We start from the raw sequence: 23,241 nt of genomic DNA, 5'->3' as shown, positions 1-23,241 counted from the left end.
GCTAGCTGACGGATATGGTTTAGTTTTTCCTCTGTAGTGCTGTGAAATCCAGATTAAAATGGACTGACTGAGCAAGTGACCGATTGTGAGTCGGCACCAAAACTGCTACACCACCACATTTTCCTGCCCTGAGTATAGTTGTGCTCAGAAATCCGGGCCGAGAGCAGTTTGTTTTCATGCCGTGCCAAACTGTGCTTAAGTGAAAATGCTACTGGAACCACACTCAGAACCATTCGGCCCGATGCTGGAAAAGTGGCTTTAATGTCAGGGTTCTGATCAAATCTCTCATTCTAAATATGATCAATAATAACAGACTAGGCAAGCACACCTAATTACAAAATATTTTTTTTTAGTTCTTTGGAATATATGTTGCTTGCATTGATCCAAGATATTTTAGCCAAGTTGTTAATTGTATAATGAAGTGAATCTGGGACTTCAGCCAAGTAAAATGTTGCCTACTTTGTCATTTATGAGTTCTGAAAAATTCTGCCTCAGGAGACTCCTTGCCTCAAATGAGAAGTCCCTCCTGTAATTTTCGCCATGTGTGCTATGCAAAACCCAGAAGAAAACTGCTTAATTTTGTGATCCCTTGACAGCTATAAAACGTCTCGTGTTACATGTGTAACCCTTGTTCCCTGAAAAAAGCGGAATGAGATGTTGCGCTGCTAAGCGCTACGGGGAACAATCTTGCATTGTGAGCAGCTGTGAATTTGTGTGAAACACGTCAATGAACATTGACCTGAATTTATAGCCTCGGCTGGTGAAGATCATTAGGTCCCAGTGCGGCAAAGCAGCGCAACATCTCGTTCCGCTTTTTTCAGGGAACAAGGGTTACACATGTAACCCGAGACGTTCCCTTTACAAAAAGCTTCACTACGATGTTGCGCTGCTAAGCGCTACGGGGAACGCAATACCCACGCCGCCGCACTTGGGGCTGTCCGGACCCCTACGGTTGTGCAGTGTACTCACAAAAATGCGAGAGGTCTCAGACATGAGCTTGAGATGTCGACTCAAGGACGTAAGAGTCCGGAGTAGCATAAACATCTAAACCATTCAATTTTGATGAATGTGTGCGGAGAGGACCAGCCTGCCGCATCACAAACTTGTTCAGGCATGAGCTGAGATGTCGACTCAAGGACATAAGAGTCCGGAGTAGCAAAGCATCTAACCCATAAAGTTCGATGAATGTGTGCGAAGAGAACCCTATCGCAACACAAACTTGTCATAAAAACTGATGAATGTGACCGGAGAGGACAGCCTGCCGCATCACAAACTTGTTCAGGCATGAGCTGAGATGTCGACTCAAGGACGTAAGAATCCGGAGTAGCAGAAACATCTAACCCATGAAGATTGATGAACGTGTGCGGAAAGGACCAGCCTGCCGCATCACAAACGTGTTCAGGCACGAGCCTGCCATAAAAAACTGAAGAATGTGCAGAGGGACCCCTCTAGCCAAGGCTTTAGAGGCAGCGACCCCACTGGTGGAGTGAGCCCTGACACCTACTGGGAGCCAAGGCTTTAGAGGCAGCGACCCCACTGGTGGAGTGAGCCCTGACACCTACTGGCTGAAGCTTGACCGCTAGCCTCATAGGCCAGGGCAATAGCATCCCTCACCCAATGTGACATAGTCTGCTTGGTAGCGGCTGCCCCCCTGTTGCGGCCCCCAAAGCAGACAAACAATTGCCCAGACTTACGCCACTGGCTAGTGCGGTGGACATAAGTTTGAAGGGCACGGACTGGGCAGAGTCCGTGAAGACTTTCCTGCTCCGGCGTTAAAAACGGCGGGGAGCAGAAGGCTTCCAGAGTGACAGGGTGTAGTGTCGAAAAAGGCACCTTAGGAAGGTAGTCAGGATGAGGATGCAGGATAGCTTTGGCCATACCTGGGGCAAACTCTAAACAGGCCGGCAAAACAGACAGAGCCTGTAGATCCCCGATTCTCTTAAGAGAGGTAATCGCCACAAGAAAAACCAGCTTGAGAGTCAGAAGTCTATCAGACGCTGACTCTAGAGGTTCAAAGGGGGTTTCGTCCAGACCCTCCAAGACTATTGCTAAGTCCCATGAGGGAGTTCTGGTCCTAACAGGAGGCCTCAGTCGTCTGGCTCCACGAATGAAGCGAGCGAGTAGAGGGTGCCTCCCCAAAGGCGCCCCGTCCATCAAGGCGTGGCAAGCCGAAATGGCGGCCACATAAACCCTGAGAGTAGCGGGGCATATGCCTGCTGACAGTTTTTCCTGCAGAAAGTCCAGAACTGAAACAATTTGGCAGTTAACTGGCTCTGCACCATGTAAACTGCACCACCTTTCGAAGACACCCCATTTATTGGTGTAGATTCTTCTGGTGGAGGGAGCCCTAGCACTAAGAATGGTCTCGATAACTTCAGGCGACAGCCCTGTGTTCCTCAGTTGGTACCCTTCAGGGGCCAAACATGAAGTTTCCACAATTCGGGCCGGGGATGAAATATCGTCCCCTGTGCCTGAGACAGAAGGTCCCTCCTGTCCGGAATCGCCCAAGGCAAGCCGTCGGGGAGAGATATAATTTCTGAGAACCAAATCCTGTTCAGCCAGTGAGGCGCTATCAGTAAGAGGCAAGACCCTTGCTGGCTGAACTCTGGCTAAGACTCCGGGAGCAGAGAAACTGGGGAAAAGCATACAGACACATTCTGGGCCATGTATGCGCCATCGCGTCCAGACACAGGGGGCTGGGTGACTCAGAGAGAAGTAGAGGGACATTAGCAGTCTCTTGAGAGGCTGAAGAGGTCCACTTCTGCTCTGTAAAATCTCTCCCAAATTTGTTGTACTACCTCGGGGTGGAGTTTCCACTCGCCCCTCGGTATGTTTTGTCTGGACAGCAAATCTGCTCCCACATTTAGGCGTCCAGGGATGTAAATTGCCCTGAGTGACAGGAGCTTGCCCTGGGCCCAAAGGAGAATCCAACCTGCCAGCAAATTCAGGTGGTGAGAGCGTAGACCTCCTTGACGGTTTATGTAGGAGACTGCTGCTGTGTTGTCCACCCGCACAAGGACATGGCAGCCTCTCAGATGTCGGAGGAAGTATTTCAGGGCCAGAAATACCGCCATCAGCTCGAGGCAGTTGATGTGCCAATCGAGCTGATGACCCTCCCATTCCCCTTGGTCTGGACGACCACTTAAGATCGCACCCCAACCCGTCAGGGAGGCGTCTGTCATTAGCATCCTGCGACGACATGATGCACCGAGAGTGGGACCCAAGGTAAGGAACCGGGGTCTGAGCCACATAGAAAGGGAACAAAGCGCTCTGCGCATAACCCTTATTTGCCTTAGGGGACTGGCCCTTGGATGAAATCCCCTGGCTTTTAGCCACAGCTGAAATGGAGAAGGCCCAAAGGAATCACCGTGGACGCAGACGCCATGAGACCTAGTATTCGTTGATACTGATGAACAGTGCAACTTTGACCTAGCCTGAGATTGCTCAGGGAGTTCTGGATGGAGCTGACACGAGCGGGAGACAACTGTGCCCGCATCGTGAACGAGTTCCATATAATCCCTAGATAGGTAATTTCCTGGGTTGGAGCAAGAACGCTCTTCTGGACGTTGAGTCTCAGACCCCGAGAACCTAGATGAGCCAAGACGATATCCCTGTGCTGAACTGCCAGTTCTTGAGATTGTGCTAGTATCAGCCAGTCGTCTAAATAATTCAGAATGCGGATGCCCTGGAGTCGCAAAGGAGCCAGTGCTGCATCCATGCATTTCGTGAATGTGCGGGGTGATAGGGCTAGGCCAAATGGAAGAACCCGATACTGGAAGGCTTCGTCCCTGAAAGCGAACCTCAGGAACTTCCTGTGCTGTGGCAGAATTCCAATATGGAAATATGCGTCCATGAGATCGATCGTGACCAGCCAATCGAGATGTTGGATCTGAGACACGACCGACTTGACAGTTAGCATCTTGAACTTGAACACCCTGACCGAGCGGTTCAAGCCACGAAGATCTAGAATCGGACGCAACCCCCCACCCTTCTTGGGGACCAGGAAGTATCTGCTGTAATAGCCTGACTCTTTCTCTGGAAGGGGAACATGTTCTATGGCTTCTTTTGCCAAGAGATTTTGCAGTTCTTTCCACAGTAGACATGCCTGCTCCGGTCTTACGGTAGTGGGAACCACGCCGTTGAAATGCGGAGGGCGGCGAGCGAATTGAATTCTGTAGCCTCTTTCTACTGTCTTTAGAACCCACATAGAAATACCTGACAGAAGTTTCCACGCTGCCAGGTTCTCTGAGATGGGTACTAATTTCAACACTTCCTGTTGAGGGGGTGTTGAGTGTTCCGTGTCCTGGACTAAGGCAGGAAGCAACGGTACACCCAACTCTTTGTTGGAAGCCTCTATCACCCGAAACACCAAAGGCGGCGGAGTGAAGAGGTTTCGTGAGGGTATCGGGAGGGCCGAGTGGATGATACACGCCCGTCCCGAAGGGAACTACCCTCACAAAGTTGGGTACAAGAACGTCAGGGCTTCTTTCTTTTAGAGATCACAGCCCTGAGGTCCTTCTTGGGCGGCTGCTGAGGGCTGACGAGCCTGTCCCCAGTCTCTACGAGGGGAGCACGACTCGCCACGCTCTGTTTTTGAGCCTCTCTCCTAGCAGAGGCGGGCGAGACTGGGTGGCCGACGGCCCCGCCCCCTGAGTGCGGCGAGGAAGAAACTGCTCAAAGGCTTCCTCATGGCTTTTCGCCTCCTGGAATCTGGAGATAACCGTATTCATGGCGTCTCCGAAGAGACCAGAAGGCGAAACCGGGGCATCAATTAAGAAAACTCTGTCCCTATCTTGGATGCCTGACAGGTTAAGCCATAAATGCCTCTCCGTACTGACTAAAGCGGACATAGCACGGCCAATGGCACGGGCTGACTGCTTGGTCGCACGGAGAGACAAATCCGTAGCTCGACGAAGCTCTGAAAAGGCCTCTTCGTCGAGAGTTTTACCCGCACTCAGATCTTTTAGCAGGTCAGCCTGGTACGCCTGTAACACAGCCATGGTGTGCAGCGCAGCACTAGCCTGACCTGCCGCTTGATAAGCCCTCCCCACTAGCATGGAGGTAGTCCTGCATGGCTTAGAGGGGAGAGCAGGTTTTTTCAAGGACGATGCCGAACCCGGCGAGAGATAACCCGCAAGTGTCTCTTCGACCGGCGACATCCTCGAATACCCTCGCACCTCAACACCCACGATAGTCGAATATAACGACGTCGAGGGCACGTGAACGCGCGAGATATAAGGGTTCCTCCACGAACGAGCAAGCTCATCGTGGAGGTCATCAAAGAAGGGAAGGGACTGATGAGGTGTTCCCTTCCCTTGGCCATCAGACAGAAATCTGTCCTCTAATTTGGAGCGTTTGGGGGTTTCTTGGTCACGTGGCCAGTCTAATTGAAGTCTGGCCACAGCACGAGTCACCACATCGAGTAACTCCTCAGAGGATGTTGCATCATGTTTTGAGTGCTCTGATGTGGGTAACTCGAAATCTATAGACCCAAGGGAATCGAGGTCCCCTCCTGAACTGAAGAGGCGCCGAGCGCTTCAAGAACACGAGAAGGACCAGCCGGATCTGGGGAGAGAGCGGCGAAAGGGACGCAACCGTCTCTCGCTCCTCAGCCAGCATACGAGAGCCCCACGAATGAAGTGCGGGTGCTGGCTCTCGAAGTAAGCGAGGCGAGCCGAAGCATCCCAACCGAAAGGAGGTCACAATGCGCGCACCGCCCGCCCCAACGCGAGCAGCGTGCTCTTCCCCAAACAAACAAAGCAAAACTCATGCGTGTCCTTGTCCGTCATGAGACGTTGACAAGGAAACACGCATCGTTTGCTCTGTTTCTCCGTCATTCTCTCTTTTTTATATATAAATATATATACTCTTTCAGAGCAGAGAGAAAAGTAAGAAAGTTCTCAGCACTGCCTAACAATTTCTAACTCCTAACAAAGAGGGAAGAAAGTTTTCTAGCAGGTTGTGAGACACACAGCATAGTATGCTCTGAATGAAAAATATCTGTCGACACGCTGGTGACGCCTCTATTTTATAGCCTGGCCACAGGTGCATCTAATGATCTTCACCAGCCGAGGCTATAAATTCAGGTCAATGTTCATTGACGTGTTTCACACACATTCACAGCTGCTCACAATGCAAGATTGTTCCCCGTAGCGCTTAGCAGCGCAACATCGTAGTGAAGCTTTTTGTAAAGGGAACCCTACCTAAAGCAGTCATATGTCATGTATTATGCATGCCATTATATGACTATTAATCTAAAGCCTGTCACGTTCTTAATTCAACATAGCTGCTTATAAAAACAGAAGAGACATCTGCAGCTCAAGTAATACAAATAATCAATACTAATCCACTAAAATAACTGACAATTCTGATCGAATGTTTGATTTTGTGCTTAGATTAAATTTCAACTGCATCTGGGAGAAATATTGCACAGTTTTGTTTGTGCTTTGTTTGTCTTTTCTGACTTTGTTGCAGTTAATTATCACCTGTAACACACTGACATAGTGATTGATGTATGTCGTCATGAGTCCCTCCCCTCTAAATCCAATCACAAGTGGTCACAAGAGATGCATTTAAACGACCAGGTGTAAACAGTGATGTGTCACACCTGACCACATGTGGTCGGACCACCCGAGACACATCTTAATACCAGGTGGAAATGGGGTCCACAAGATAATTTTCTTTACAGCAGAAAAGATCAAAACAGCTTAAACCAACCTAACGTGGTTAGCTGGTCTCCCAGGCAGCTATGGTTTGCTGGTTTAGAAAGGTTTCTTGTCAGATGGTCAGGCTGAGAAACCAGCTAACCATCTAGGCTGACAAGCTAAACACCAGCTTGGCCTGACTGGGAGACCGGCCAAGACCGGCAGAACACCCTAGGCTGGTATAAGCTATTTTGTTTCGTTTTTTCAGCAAGGCTGAAATGCTCCAGATTGCTTCAATACTCTCCTCACTATAAAAGCACTTATCACTGGTTGCATTTGTTCTTGCCACCCCTCAAATCTACTGTACAGTGTACACACAAAGCACTTATTCAGGCATGGGCATGGGCAACATTCAAGGCACGACACTCAAAAGAGGTTCTCAGGTGAAATACATGGGGTCTCACCACTGCAAGGCAGGTGGGAGTTATTAAAAGTGTGCAGTTGCCAAGCCGTTTTACAGTTTTCATCTGGAAGTGATGAAGTTTCATATGGCTGGGCAACACCTGGTCCCTGGGAACAAGGCAAGAGTTTTCTTCCAGAAGGAACTATAGGTCTTGGCATGAAAAACAAGAAAGTGTTTTATATATAATATATACTCATGCATGTTTTTAAGCTTGAAGTTATAGCAACAGAGTGTGGTCCTATGGTAATGACATTTCATTGTTTCCTCCTGTTTGGTTAGGTCATTAACAATAACCGAAGGCTTATGATCTGTAAACTTGTGTTGGCATGCATTTACATTTACATTCATGCATTTGGCAGACACTTTTATCCAAAGCGACTTACAGTGCACTTATTACAGGGACAATCCCCCCGGAGCAGCCTGGAGTTAAGTGCCTTGCTCAAGGACACAATGGTGGTGAATGTGGGGATTGAACCAGTGACCTTCTGATTAACAGTTATGTGTTTTAGCCCACTACACCATCACCACTCACATTTCTGTTAATTCTTGAAAAAATTATATGCCCTTTTGAAAAGACCAGTATATGTTTTGTTTTGGATGCTGTTGTTCCCATTAGATTTCTTAAAGCTGCACCACAGAATAATTTTTTTGGTAAAAAAAAAAACTAAATTCCATTATTGATCGAGTACATAAAAAAAGAGTTTTCAAAACATTGTCTTTACCTTACCCCAATTCACTAAGCCTACAAAAATACATTTTTATTTTGAGCTGTCCGGTCGGATTTGGCATGGAATCGCAGGACTATGTTGTTCATCCTTATGTCATGTCCGTAAACACAGAAAAGAATAACGGGTTGCCAAATGTTCTGGCTGGTCAGAAGAGTGCTAAAAGTGTAAATTAATTAATTAATTAATATAAAATATGTAAACACGAGTGTTATTTATAAAGTGGGGTGTTCAGAAGTAGGAAACTGAGGAATAGGGAGCCTGGGTGATATGTGGTGAGGGCTTGTACTGAGGTAGTATGCCATATGGAACCGGTGGCACTGAGTTACCGAGAGATATGGTGCCAGTAGGGCACGGAGTATGCATCTCAGTGCCAGTTGGCAAACGGGCTGGCGCATATGGTCATGTCAAGGTATTATGACATATAGAACCCTGGTTGCAAGTCATTCGTGAAGGAATGATGTCTGGATGAGAAGGCAAGGATGAGAGGCGTTGGAGGGGATCTGGTCTCCAGCTACAGGGTGTGACAGGGAGACGTCCCAGACCGCTGCCCCACCACCAGGAGATGTTCCGGGATTAATGGGGTGAAACATTGAAGATAGGTGGCTCCCGCCTGATGACCGCGCAGCTGGGCTGATGGCACTGGTGGAGGTGTGGTTGGCAATAATCCCCAGCAGGTTATTACAGCTACCTGTGCATATGTTTTACCAAAGCAAGTCATATTTTGGTTTTAAATGTTCAATAGAATAACATAATATCAACATGAAAGTAGACCATTATGTTGAGTATCTCCCAGTCATGATCACAAGAGATGGCATTGTATCATGAGATCCAGCCACGCAGAAGAACAGTGCAGAAACACAGCTCACAAAGTGTTTTTCCGCAAATTGCGTGCAATTTCAAATTACAACAACAGATATCAATGGAGAGCACAACGTTTTGTAGTGCAGCTTTAACTTAACCAGCACGACATCATTGGTCAAATAGCTTCACCAAAAAGATCATGCTGGTCGACCAACTTCACCATAGCTAAATTGGTATTGGTATTGGTGAACACATTGCTATGATGGTCCACCAGCATAAACCAGCCTAAGATCTAAGCAGATTTTTCCAGCATGTGCCTCTGGTTTTCATTTTCAATTACAATTATATGGAAGTAACTCCATCTGTCCTCTATATTTTGCTCTTTGCAATAAAACTGTGGAAACACATTAGCAGCACTGATGAATGAGCTATCAATACAGACAGATGGAAAGTTGTTCCTTTCAGCTAAAATGATTGTATTAAACTTAACTTGGCTGAATTTTTGGCCATATTTGCGACTGAAGACATACATATACCAAGTTAAGAACATGCATTAAGAGTATGAGTTGCAGGATCCAGATTCCAGAGAGATTTAAAGGCAACTCAGTAATGGTGGGAAGGAGCATAACAGCCCAGCAGCCTCACCAGGTCATGGATTATTTTCTTCTGGAAATGTTCAACAGAGCACCTCAGCTGCCCAGACTTATAATGCCAGGAGTTGTTGCTCTGGCTGAGCTCCATGTGCCGGGAGAAAAAAACAGCAGCTGGTCTTTGTTATTCATATTTCCATTTCCCCAGTTCTTCAGTAGAGGAATCTGAGCTAATGCATAGTGCAGCAAATGAGATGTGGAAGTTTTTGTTTGTGCGTGTGTGAGAGGCCCCATGATTGACGATCCCCACTTCCAATTTTGAACATATATTTGTTCTTAAGGAAGCTGAGAATCTTTATCTTTGTAGGTTAAAAAGTCAAACCCTTAGTCTTGCGGAAAGCTCAGTAGCACTGCTAAAAAAGTAGCTTAAACCAGCCTAAGCTGATCATAGCTGGTTTAAGATGGTCTAGTTGGTCTCCCAGCCTGGCCAAGATCAGATCAGCTTGGGAGACTGGCTGAGCTTGCTATTGCTAATGCTACCTTATCATAAAAATGTATTTCCTACTCAAAAGTTCCACAAGATCGGACCCTCAAGTTGATACCAGAGTTTCCTAGGCAGGAGGAACCATAAACTTTTGAACATGGCTGAGAAAACTAGTTTTGTAGTGAATGATTGGTTTAATTCCTTTTTCTAAATGTGGCTACCTTGTTAGTGCTTGCCATTTCAGTCATACATGTTTTACACAGCGAAAATAGCTAGATAAATCCTATAGCACATGAAGGCAGCATTAGGCAAGCACTACTATTACTGTTAATACTGAGGGCTAAGAATTTGAACAAACCCCTAACCCTAAGTGTTAAACTTTGACGTGTAACTTGTGACTAGCTGTTAATGCTGCATACTTTAAGTATTCAGATTAGGGCTGAAACAACTGATCGATAAAACAGTTAATTATCGAAAATGAAAATCATCAACAATGAATTCATTATATATTTGTTGGATGCAAGTATGCAAGGAGAAGCCCCGTCATTGACGTCAATTTACAGCCCAGTGAAAAATGTGATGCATAATGAAGCTCATTTGAAAGACAACAGATACAAGTTGAAGTGGAAAAAACAGAGCAAGTTTCCAAGCATATAATGTAAAATGATGCCAACGGTCCTGATATTTGAAATTCCTCCTGATAATGCCAAATATAATGTCTAATTTCACTAGTAAATTTATACCATGGCAAACATTATTTTACTGGATAAGCATACACATCTTTTTGAAAAGAATATCTTAGACACATAATCGGTGACAATACTATACTAAATCCTACAATATATTAATTTAAACTTAAAATGTATGTAATCAGTTACCGTGTTCAAACATATGTATCTAACATAATTATGGCTGGGCAGAATAATTAATGTTCTAGTCAGGTGTCACTATTGCCCTCTGCTGGATTTTAAGTCACACCCCATCCCCGACGAATCATTTTCCTCTTTAATGAACAGTACTTTTTGTTAAGTTTTCAAGTAAAGTGAAGGAACTGTTTTGCATATGTCCTGAAAGTAATAATAATGATAATAATAATTATTATAAATTCAAACTAGGGCTGCAACTAAGATTATTTTGATAATCAACTAATCTAACAATTACATTTACATTTATGCATTTGGCAGATGCTTTTATCCAAAGCGACTTACAGTGCAATTATTACAGGGACAATCCCCCTGGAGCAACCTGGAGTTAAGTGCCTTGCTCAAGGTCACAATGGTGGTGGCTGTGGGGCTCAAACCAGCATCCTTCTGATTACCAGATTACCAGTTATGTGCTTTAGACCACTACACCACCACCACTATTATTCATTCGCTTATTAGAACGATTATTCGACTATTCGGTTGATTATTGCAACAATTAATCATTAGCTCTTAACCGACTATTCAGCTTGTGTCCCAACTTAAAAGGTTGTATTAAACGTGCTTACAAACGATACAGATGACAAAATCATCTTTTATAAATCTCTCTAAATAAATTCACTGAATTCCAATGAAAAAAAAACTTCAAAATAACTGTAAACAAACTATTGTAATCAAGAGTTATTGTCTTGTTTTCCATTGTTTTCCACATATTCTCTAAAAGCAAGTCAAAATATCTTAAATGTTGCTTCTCAGGTAAATGTATCTTGTTTTAAGATAACTGTTTTTAGATATATTTTTAAATACAAATTTACAACAAAATTTCTTCTGCAGTATAACTACTTATGTAAAAGTAAGTTGTTTTAAAGCAGTTTTAGATATTATTTTTGGAAAACAAGCCAAAAAAGACTGATCAAAAACTTTGTTGCTGTGTATAATGGGCTAAGACTACACTCTCTCACCTTTATTTTCACTTTGATCCATCTTTAACTCACAAAAACAAACTCTATATTCTTAACAGAGCTGAGTATCACCGATTTACTTCACAATAAGATACACACGTGACACATAGGCTACAGTATATTATGATTCAATACGTCGCAATCCATCACATTATTAATCTAGCTATAGCAAACGCACGCGCACAAGGGACGGATGTCCTCGTGCTAGAGGGTGCCTCGGTCGGGTGCAGTTTCAATCTCTCCCTCTTCACGCGCCTCATAGATGTGGCGCTGATCCAACAAAGAAATGCAGTTTTTGTAGTTTGTTTATGATGCACTTCCTTATTATTTGATATAATGATATATAAGATATGATGCCATGTTGTTTGCTTTTTAGATGCTCTGACATCTTTTGCTTAAGTGGAATGCCAGATCCTGCTCTGCTTCATTTATAATACAGTGCTTCTGTATTTCCTTATTTTTTCCATTATAATCCTATTATATTTTGTGATCAACATCACCTGAAGCTGTTTGGAAAGTTTAGAGTCGCATCATAATTAGAGTCCCATATGATCTCATGTTATGTTAAATGAGATCACACGACTATTCGACAATGAAAATTTTGGTTGACAGTTTTTTATTGTCGACGTTGTTGATAACGTCGACTAATTGTTTCAGCCCTAATTCAAATTTAACTTTTCATGATTCTGGCTTTCAGAGCAAAGAATTATGAATTCAGTACCACAAATCAAATCAAATCCTCATCCCCTTTATAATTTTTTCCCCAATTAATCGAAGAAATACATTTTTACCTTTAAGACAATAAAATGTGCAGAAACATCCCAAGGACTTATCCTGTTTCTAGAAACCAGATTATAATAGATACTAGGGGGTAGGCTCTTTCGACCTGGGCCAGTATGCAACCACCAGAACACCCTAGCAACCACAGAGAAACATGTAAAAAAAAAACTAAAATAAAATAACTGCATAGCAAAGCCCTGGCAATCAACTAGCTCCAACTTCACAGGCAAGCACAGGTCACATTTTCTTGAGAAAATTAAAAATTCAATTTAAGCTGGGATAGGAAAAAGTATTTCAACATTGAAAATTGACACAAATAACCTTTAAGCTTCTCCTTTGAGCACAGATTGTATTATAATACATTGCTGATGCATATACATAGAACTGAACAGACTAAAAGGCAGAAAAAAATTTATTGAAAACAGAGCAAATCAGAAATCACAAGTAAAAATTGAGAAAAATGAACAAAACCCTACTGAAAAACAGAATCCCCCACACTGAACTCTCCCTGTGTCTTTTGCAAACAAATATTAACCGCAGCATTCAAGCAATTTGGCCTCCCCTCAGGACGTTCTTCCATCTTCTTTATCATGCGGTATTGCTCCAACATCTCCATTAATCCTCCTTTCCCTTTGTTTGTGCAGCTATAAATACTACTTGCTGCTTCCATCAACCCCTTTGAGAACTTTCCCTTATAAACGTCCACAGGTTGTAAATGAATTTGCCACACACTTCAGAGAAGACCGGATTAATGATCCAGTGGTTCGATGGAAATGAATGAGCACCTGGTAAGTGTGTAATGGATGGTCCTTAGTGAGCAGGTTGTAAATTATCAGTGCTTATTGCCCACAACTAAGCCATGAACCCCAGAGTCTTGACAAACCACAGTCTGTCTCGTCCAATAACGCCATCCAGCAATCTCTGGTCTAATTTGTTTATTAAACTTTTCACTCTAAACTGCTGGTGATAAGTGAGACCTCAGGCTAAAATGCTTTAAGGTGTCTCATGCAACACCCTGTAAGCATTTTGCATTCCCACTTGGGTTATTCTTTTAAACAAATTAGGATCCTTTAACGCAAATCCTCAGTTTCATCAGAGCAAACTTTGATAACGAAAGAGAGAAAAACTAATTATAAAAATATTCACAACTTCTGATTGCTTATTTGAATGCATTTTGGTAATCTGGCAAAGAGGTATTTTTAATAACTGGCTTCCATTATTAAAGGAAGTCAAAGGCTTTAGCATTATTCCTGTTGATAACAGTTGGTAGATATGAAATTATTCATCACAAAATGCTTCTTTTTATAGCGGCAATAAAGAGTGACTCTTAGGAAATCAAGGGCAATTAAATCTGGATGCAATTTTAAGGTATTAGCAGTGTGACTAAATACTGTTAGTGAAAGGAGAGTTAACTTGCAACCAAGTGGGAATAATTGCACTACTGTATGCCAAGGGTTTTCTCAGATTTATTTAAAACAGGGTCATTATTTGTATGTTCTCTCCTCAACGAGTTGGTCTCCATTGCCTCTATTATCATTATTAGATGCATTTCTGATAATGGATAATGACAGATGAAATAATGGCATTACATTGATTAATTAAATCACATAGAAATTAGAGAAATAGTTTGAGCCAATTATATGAAAATTCTGTTCTACACTACACTGAAAAGTGTGTATAAGATTTGAGAGCTTTGATGGAAGGGAAGATTTTTATCAAATGTGATTTTCAGGGAATTTTAGCAGCTTAAATTTTGGCCTATTCCTCACATAAAGTCATATCATCAAATGTTTTCCCCTTCTGAAAAAAAAAAAAAAAAAACATAGAGGTGTACAGCCAGGACCTCCATCAGGACTTATGGACAGGGGAACAACATTTTCCAAATTGATACCCATCCCTACTTATAAGGGCATTTATATCTATCTATTATATTGATATTTTATCTAGTTAAGTGAATGTGCTAACGTTATTTAAAGGTAAAGCTAGCAACCTGCAGTTTTATTTGCTAGTCTACACTAGCTTGCCACGTCATACCTAGTGCTTCATGCTTGGCAAGAAATTTGGCCATCGCCCCTCTGCTTCTTTAGTTGACTTTTGCTCTGTTTCCTTGCATTTCTTTTTTGTGCCCTTTATTTTAACCTTTGGTGAGGCATTGTGACTCTCTAGTCAGTCCCTGCTTTGCACAATGCACATTGTGTGTGTTCCGCACATCTGATTGGCCAGGTGTTTTGAAAGAACAATTTTCACAATAACAGCGGGGGATATCAGAATCCGATGACAAGTTGAAATTTGTTTTAATTATAAAAATTACTGTATTTATCATGTAAATACATATGCATTCTATTTTCAGTGATATAAGTCAGTAAGTAAATTGTTGTACTTGATCCCATTTAGGGTCAACTATAGACCTTTGCATGGGCCCCCCTGGAACTTGGGCCTGGGGTCATCTGTACCCTTTGACCCCCCCTGATGGCAGGCCTGCTCCCAGCCTCATTAGGCTGGTTTTCAGCTGGTTTAGCTGGTCTCCTAGGCTGACAAGTGCCCAAAATTCCTCTTAATCCAACAAAACATCTTGACCAAGCTAGGAGACCAGCTAAGCACTTTAGATTGTTTTAAAGGAATTTTCCAGGATGAGGAACACTAGGAGGAACATGTGTACTTAATTAAATCAAAGCATATTGATTTAATCATGATTATGGGTTTGAGATTAAAAGCTTCTGAAGAACAGAAGCTCCAAAACTGAGTGATGCTAAAACATAATTCATTCCAAGTATCACCACTAAAAACGATGTACATTAGAGAAGCAGGCCAGAAAGACAGCTCATGATTGCATCCTGTGGTGAGCCAGATCCAGCACATTAGAAAGCCTTCAGCACAAGAACACAGTCAGCTTCCTCTGGGAAATAATTTATATCTATGTTCAGTTGAACCATATCTGAAACGTTTGTTAGGATAATAGACACAAATACTGTGCCAGTTCAGCAATCATGGGTAACACACTCAAGCTCAGCCCTGGTTAATAAGCAGAGAAGGCTTGTTTCCTCCAGGTGGGGAGACCTGTGTTTGGTGGCAGCCAAAGGCGACTTGGCTCAGTGCATGCTGCCCACGCTGTCTGCTAACACTAAGAATCACACACTTAAATAATCCCAGAGAGATTCTTGGGTCTAACCTCAGTGTCACTTATCAGCTACAGAAACTAGTATGTTGAAATCTGATCTTCTAATCCATACTTAAAAGCGTTTCTACTGATCAATAATAATTAAAAAGTACATTTTTACTTTTTAGGAAGAAAATTTGAGTGGTGCTTGTCCATGCAAACCTCGCCAACAAAATGTTGGGTGAATAATATGTGGCTGCTAAGGTGTTACTTGGCAGCTGATAATGTGTTCTGGATTCTTGGGTGTTCTGGGTGGTTGCTTAGGCATTGCTAAGGCCCTTTTGTAGGGTATTTTGGGCAGCTGCAAGGGCATTGCAAGGATGTTCTGTGTGGTTGCTTGGGTGTAGCTAACTGGTTACAAGATGTTTTGGGTCTTTGCTAGGGACATTACTGGATGGTTGCTAAGGTATTCTGAGTGATTGCTTTGGAGTTGCTATGACCTTTTGTACGGTGTACTGGGTGGCTGCTATATAGCATTTTAGCACTTAGTAAACAAACTTTTATTTTACTACTTTGTATAATTCATGTCTGTAGATCAAATGGTGCTGAAGTTAGGGGTTTTGTGATAGTAATGCTTGCTTTAGCAAGTCAACCAAAGGTAAGATGTCCTTGGACAGATGTCCCTGAACAAATAGCTATCACTGCCAAATGTTGGTTGAGCAGAGTAATTGAGACTAATAATATTTGCAAATTTAGAAAAATACAATGTTTCTGGAACCCTAGGACATTGAAAATAAAATTTAATAAAAGAAAATAAAAAGATTACTGAAATATACTGTTTTACCACTGCCTTTCTAGCTGATAAAAAGTATACCACCAATCACACTTTTGCTCTCAAAATAGTATGTTTTCAGGCAGTTCACTAAGCTGTGATTGAATTTCACAGAGCTCTTTGCCTCTATTTCAGCATATAATGAGCTGTATAATGAGATATTATGCTAAACTCTTTTTCCAGCCACCGAGAGAGCGCTCTAAGCTGTTCTTATTTCAAATAAAAAATAACACAATAACACACAATTTTACAATTGTGATGTTTTATGTAACCTTACAAAATGTTATTTAATTCACAGACACTTGCAGAAGAACCCTGAAAGTTTCAAGGCTATGCAATCAATAGAAAATTCTTAGGTCTGGGAAGGTCATCAGTATTTCTCTTGCAGTCTCAGAGAGTAGAATTAATATTGAGGCCTAAGGTTATTTGCCAGTTCTGACAAGAGCTGTGGGAAACAAAATAGAAGCTTATTTCTGCAAGGTGAGAGCGAACACAGGACGCTATGCATCTTTCAATTCTCTCTCTGTCTCCCCCCCTCCCCCCCTCCTGTTATTTGCCCTGATCGTAATATTTAATATACCTGTGGTGTGTTCAACATAAGTTCATAATTGTGCCAAAACACAGAGCCAATTGCTCTGCACTAACAATCACAAAACATGTCAATTACAGTATTAAGCAATGCTTTATCACAAATTGGAGCATAATAACTCACAGAGCAAGAGCCTAACTTGTGTCTTGAATACTACCCTTAGATATTCTTAACTACAGCGTTTTGTTGGTGGGGGAAAGGAGGGCCAGATGTGATTTTTCTGTTTGTGTGGCCCAATACATATCATTCAGTTTACTAGGGATGTGCAAAACGACATGTTTTCAAAACTGACTAGTGCTCAGCTTGCCTGAACAACTAATTGACAAATGTATCTTGAGGAATGCCTGAAAAATTATGCTGTTTTTTAGGTTCATCTGACCCCAGTCAGACACGTTTCTTAGGGGGCATTCACATTGGATGCTGTCTTGTGTTTTAAAAATGCTGGATGGAGGGCAATGGAACAGAACAAAGAGGTGTGTTTTCAAAAGTTGGACTATTTTTAACTTTGACACAGTTAATTAAACAATTAACAATTAAAAATTCAACCCTCATGGCACAAGACCCTTAAAAAACAGTGCAAGTCTCAACGCAACGGCCAAAGGGCTATAAGGAATCCATTTAAAGATGCAACTGTGCAAATTGTCTTAGGGGTCGTTCACACAAGACACATTTCTGCATTTGTCTGCGCTATGTTTTTATAGAATAATTGTTTGTGTGGCTGATGGACGTCCTTGACCTTTACGAGGCATCTTGCTGTTCTCGTAGCTTCTTGAGCCATGTGCAGTGTTTTTAAGATACCGTGTCAAATTAGTTCAAACAGTTCACATTTTAAAGATGCCTCTCGAAACACCTATATTTTGTTACATTCTGACCATTTGCACGTTGATTTTTTAAGAAAAGAACACATCCTGTGTGAATGGTGTCTAACAGCTACTGCACAGCACTAAATACAGCACCGCAGCTAAAAAATTCACAACTTAAAGAAAACTAGTTTAGGTGTTTTCAATGCTCAGTGTGTCCTTAGGTAAAGTTTTCTCAAGGTCCTTGACTGTGTGACTGTTTTGGATCTGTGCTCTGAATTCCCATACACTCTGATCCACAGCGTAGGAAGCAACTTAATTAATTTGTCAGCTGTGTCTGGGAGTCAGGACTGGAATGATGAAAAGCAAGCATTTCCTTCTACTGCTGAAAGCAGAATGAAGGGTCCATATGCGCCTCTCAGGGTGCAAGAAACCGAGGAATGCAGACATGGCGATGGGCACACACTGATGTGATGCCACAACAGAGGAAAGCATTGATGTTCATTGCAATACTGTAATAATATTTGTATGAATGTTTAGTATTAGCATGGTCTACGTTTCAGTAAACCCCAGGAATTGAGAGCAAACCTTTTTTTTTTTTTTTAAAAAACAAAAATCGAGGTTACAGTGAGTCACTTTCAATGGAAGTGAATGAGGGCCAATTTTTAATGTTAAAATACTCACAGTTTCAAAAGTATAGCTACAAGACATAAACAATGTGAGTGTAAACATGATTTTAGTGTAATGAAATCGCTTGCCTACCTTTTCTGTGTAAAGTTATAGCCAGTTTTACAACTTTGTTACCATGACAATGTAATGTCAACAAACTCTAAAACCCTAAAATGACTGTATAATTTTAACAACTTTACATCTTTAATAAGACAATAACTCAAGTTTTAACAGAAGAAATAATCCAAGTGCTTTTATAAAATTATAAGCTTCACGTTACTGTGTTTAAACCCTCTATTACTCTAAATATTTGGCCACATCCACTTTCAATGTCCCCATTCACTTCCATTGTAAGTGCCTCGCTGTAACATCGATTTTAGATTTTTTTCTAAATAGATTTTTGTTGTAATCAACATTATGCCACAAATGCTGTCAACTTGTATTGAACCTGGGACGTTCCTTGAAGTGCTACTTGGGATGCTTTAAAACAGTATTGAAAGAGTTCACATGCATGCTGGACACTTATGGCTGTTTTTTCTTCTCTTTCCGGCCCATCTCATGTATTTGAAAAATAATAATAATAATAATATATACTTACAATGTTAGTTCTTTAAAGATATTCATAAGGAGTGGTGGTGGTGTAGTGGTCTAAAGCACATAGCTATTAATCAGAAGGACGCTGGATCGATCCCCACAACCAACACCATTGTGTCCTTGAGCAAGGCACTTAACTCCAGGTTGCTCTGGGGGGATTGTCCCTGTAATAATTGCACTGTAAGTCGCTTTGGATAAAAGCGTCTGCCAAATGCATAAAAAAAAATAAATAAATATGTAGACTACAGAAATTATTTTAAGCATAAGTCCAAGAAGCATAATTTCAGTGAAGTGAGCCCAAACTTTTGATTGGTAGTGCATGCAATATAAATGTAAAAATGTTTTGTTTTTCTTACATCAGACACCTTTTGTTCTTCCATTTAATTTTCAAATCAATTATATTTCCGTGACAATTTTGGAAAAATAAGTAACTTTGTAATTGAGAAAGATCATTTAAATAACTGATATCAGGTTCTGGATCATAACTTGTTTTATGAGGGGATATGGAGTTTCAGTAAAGGCTTAGTCCAGTCACAAAAGTAGCACTTTGGGCTGTTGTTGAATAGGACCCATGAGATGAGCACTGCCTCAATTTAATCTGTGAGTGCATTCTGAGAGTAATTCTAAAATATATTGTTAGATTATTTGTTTCTACATTGCAAAAATAAGGATAGTTTTCACACAGCTTTCATTAAAAGTTCTCCATCTGCAAATAAATATCCCCGTTCCTAAACTTATGCCATTGGTCGAGCCAGGGGGTCAGGAGGTAGCTGGTTAGTTAGCCTCTTATTGTAGATGCTTCACATACACCCTGTAATGGCAAAAAGTGGTTTACTTGACTATGGCAGATATACACTCACTGAGCACTTTATTAGGAACACTTGTACAACTACATATTCATGCAACTAATCAGCCAATCGTGTGGCAGCAATGCAATGCATAAAATCATGCAGATACAGGTCAGGAGTTTCAGTTAATATTCACATCAACCATCAACCATCAGAATGGGGACAAAATGAGATCTCAGTGATTTCGACTGTGGCATGATTGTTGGTGCCAGACAGGCTGGTTTGAGTATTTCTGTTACTGCTGATCTCCTGGGATTTTCATGCAAAACAGTCTCTAGAGTTTATTTAGAATGGTGCCAAAAACATCCAGTGAGTGGCAGTTCTGTAGACTGAAATGCCTTGTTGATGACAGAGGTCACTGGGGTATGGCCAGACCAGTTAGAGTTGACAGAAATGCGACGGTAACTCAGATAACCCCTCTGTACAATTGTAGTGAGCAGAATAGCATCTCAGAATGCACAACACGTTGAACCTTGAGGCAGATCATGGGCTGCAACAGTAGAAGACCATGTTGGGCACTTTATTAGAACCATAGTGTTCCTAATGAAGGGCTTGATGACTGTAGTAAGAGTGGTATGGAAGTATGCCATTCCGAACTCTGCCAGCATGTTTCTCAATTGACAGCTATTCAAACGTAGCCACTTTTCATGACCAAATGTTCCCTCAAAACTGTGAACACACTAGTTGATTTGATTAGCAATTTGCAGTGGCGATATATTTATAATGCATTATAAAATAAGCCTGGTGGCCTTTTAAGAATTCAAGAGACAAAATCTGACAAGGAGATAAGGCACTTTGTTAACTGAAGGAGAAAAGTGGAAGTTTGCTAAATGCTAAACAGAACGTGAACATTTGAAACAGACAAGGTGTGTGTGAGCATGTGTGTGCATATTCGATATGTGAAAAACAAGATTAGAGTGAGTAGGAGAAGGAGGGTGCGAAAATAAGACAGAAGAAGAGGAGTGGGAGTAGAAGAGAGCAAAGGGCAGCCACATGGAGCGAGAGAAACCGCTATACCCACAGATCAGGAGGTGCAGGTAATGGAGGAAGAGAGACGAAGACAGAGGGGATGGATGAAGGCCAAAACTCCCAGCCCCTGTACAGGCCAGCTCAGAGGAGGAGCGTAGGTGGGAGTTAAGTACTTCTCCAGATGTAGTCGACTGCTGCTCCTGGAGTCGGACTTCTCCAGATAATCCTCCATCACTCAGAGCTTTGAACAGTTCCTGCTCAGTCAAGTACAGGGTTAAATAAAGTCACTGGAGTTTTGCGAGTCATCCGCAAACAATTACAGACTCCAGTCTTCACTATGAATGTATTCTCAACAGGAACCTCAAGGTAAGAAAGATTATTTATTTCAAGGTACTCAAGTTGAGATCTGTCTTAGCATCTAATTATCACAAATAATTAGATGCAAAGACTTTTTTTTTTTTTCAGTCAGAGCATCTTTCTCAGTCATAAAACTTCCAGTGCATGTTGACGTTTATGAAAGTTCCCCTTGGATAATAAGGAGGCCTTTAGGGTTGCATTATAATCTGAGAATTTAAACATGCTTATCCTTATCACGTAAGGATCTGGCCTATTTAATAGGACCTATTTTACTTTGAATTTTTGAGGGTTTGATCATATTTTAAAATATTGTCAAAATCATTATGTATGCATTGCAAAAAAAATTTAAGATAAGTGAAGCACAGTATAAAGTATTAAGCTGTATCATCAGAACAAAAGGGCAAGCAGACAGTATTTTATAGTTAGAGAATCCAGCAATGATCCATTTGAATTAATTTCAACATAAATGAAGTAAAGTTTGGGTATAAATATATATATATGAACATACATGACATCTTGCTTTTTAGTTGCCACTGGATCTTTTGTCCATGAAATAAGAACAATATTCCATTAATTCTTTTTAAATCATCATTGGAGAAATGGAGTTTGTCTTAAAGTTATTTAAGAGCTAATATCTGAATATAATAGATATTATTTGTGACTCCAGCATATGCATGATATAAGAAACATAGTCCATATGTATTCAAAAAAGAAAAATATTCAATTAATATTCTTTTAAAACATCCCTTCAAAACAAAAAACTAAACTGCTCTCCTAGCTAGGTTGGTCTGGTTTGGTTTGCTGGTTTTAAAGGGGTTTTGGGCACTTGAGGTCAGCTAGTCAGACTAGCAAACCATCTGGCAGATCCCATAAACCAGCTGAAGACCAGCTTGGCCAGGCAGTTAAACACTGGGGATACAATGTTGGGTTTGTCTACAGGCCCATCCAGTTATTCACTCAGTCAGTACCCTGGGCTGGTATAGAGTAGTTATCCTACCAGCGGCTGGAAGCAGCATTAAGGAGACAGGAATCCAAGACTAAGATTGTCCAAAATGGTCAGAGACATCATGGATCATTATCGAGCCTCTGACAGATAATTCAATCATGCTTGCCATTCCAACATTTTGTCTGCTCTAAACTGAAAAGCAGACTTGCGCAAGCAGAAAAGTAATAAAAATGCAAAACAGGGACCTCATCAGCTTTCTGTGCCCCAGAATCTAAATATTTTAGTTTTTAGGAAGTGCAACACTTGTCATCTTCCTCTTAAACATCGTTTGAGTAATTGAGCTGCGGATGGGTCGCTAACAGTGCTTGTGGTAGGAAACCCATGCAATGTTCTTCCTGAGAAAAATACTTGAGCAATGCTTTATTTTGTGTGGGCTCAGCAGCTCTACAGGATAGAAAAGATTCAACATACCAGACTGAATTAAAGGAAACAGCATACATACAGTATATTTACCAACACTACTGAACATAAATGGGGGTGGAGTGAAATTATCATTTTGTGAATATGTGCATCATGGGTATAGAAATTTAATAATGTGTTACCTTAAATTACAGTTACATTTTCTTGATACAGACAATTGCTTTCAAAAATCCTAAACATCAACAATTAGTTGCTTTGTGCAAACTGAGCAAACCAGTACAGGAACAAACTTCTGTGGTTGATGAGTCACAATGCTTTGGACATATTAACTGACACCTAAACATACTATTACTGCCATTGAAAGCTACTAAAACAAATTCATACAAAATAAAGGAGGAGAACTATCAAAACACAAGACCATTGATTCTAACATTTCAGATTTTACTTTAGCACACATAGACACAACAACAGAACCTGAGCATAAAATGCTGGTTAAGCTAGTTAAACAGGTAGACAGACACACAATATAAGAAAAAAATAAGAGATAACAATAATTCCATCAGGAACCAAAGGAGAAGATTCTCATATAGGCAACGTGGGCCTCCATCACACAGGTTACATCCAAAGTGACTATATTTCAATCCCAGCTCCCACTTTAGCAGCAAAATTCCCTCAGTTGCCACATAGAATATCAATTCCTAAAAACAGTGCAGTGACGAGCATTGACCCTTTTATTTCAAATCAAAAC

Source organism: Xyrauchen texanus, chromosome 23 (assembly GCF_025860055.1).
Source record: "Xyrauchen texanus isolate HMW12.3.18 chromosome 23, RBS_HiC_50CHRs, whole genome shotgun sequence".
NCBI classification, from domain to species: Eukaryota; Metazoa; Chordata; class Actinopteri; order Cypriniformes; family Catostomidae; genus Xyrauchen; species Xyrauchen texanus.
Note: the sequence above shows the minus strand (reverse complement) of the source record.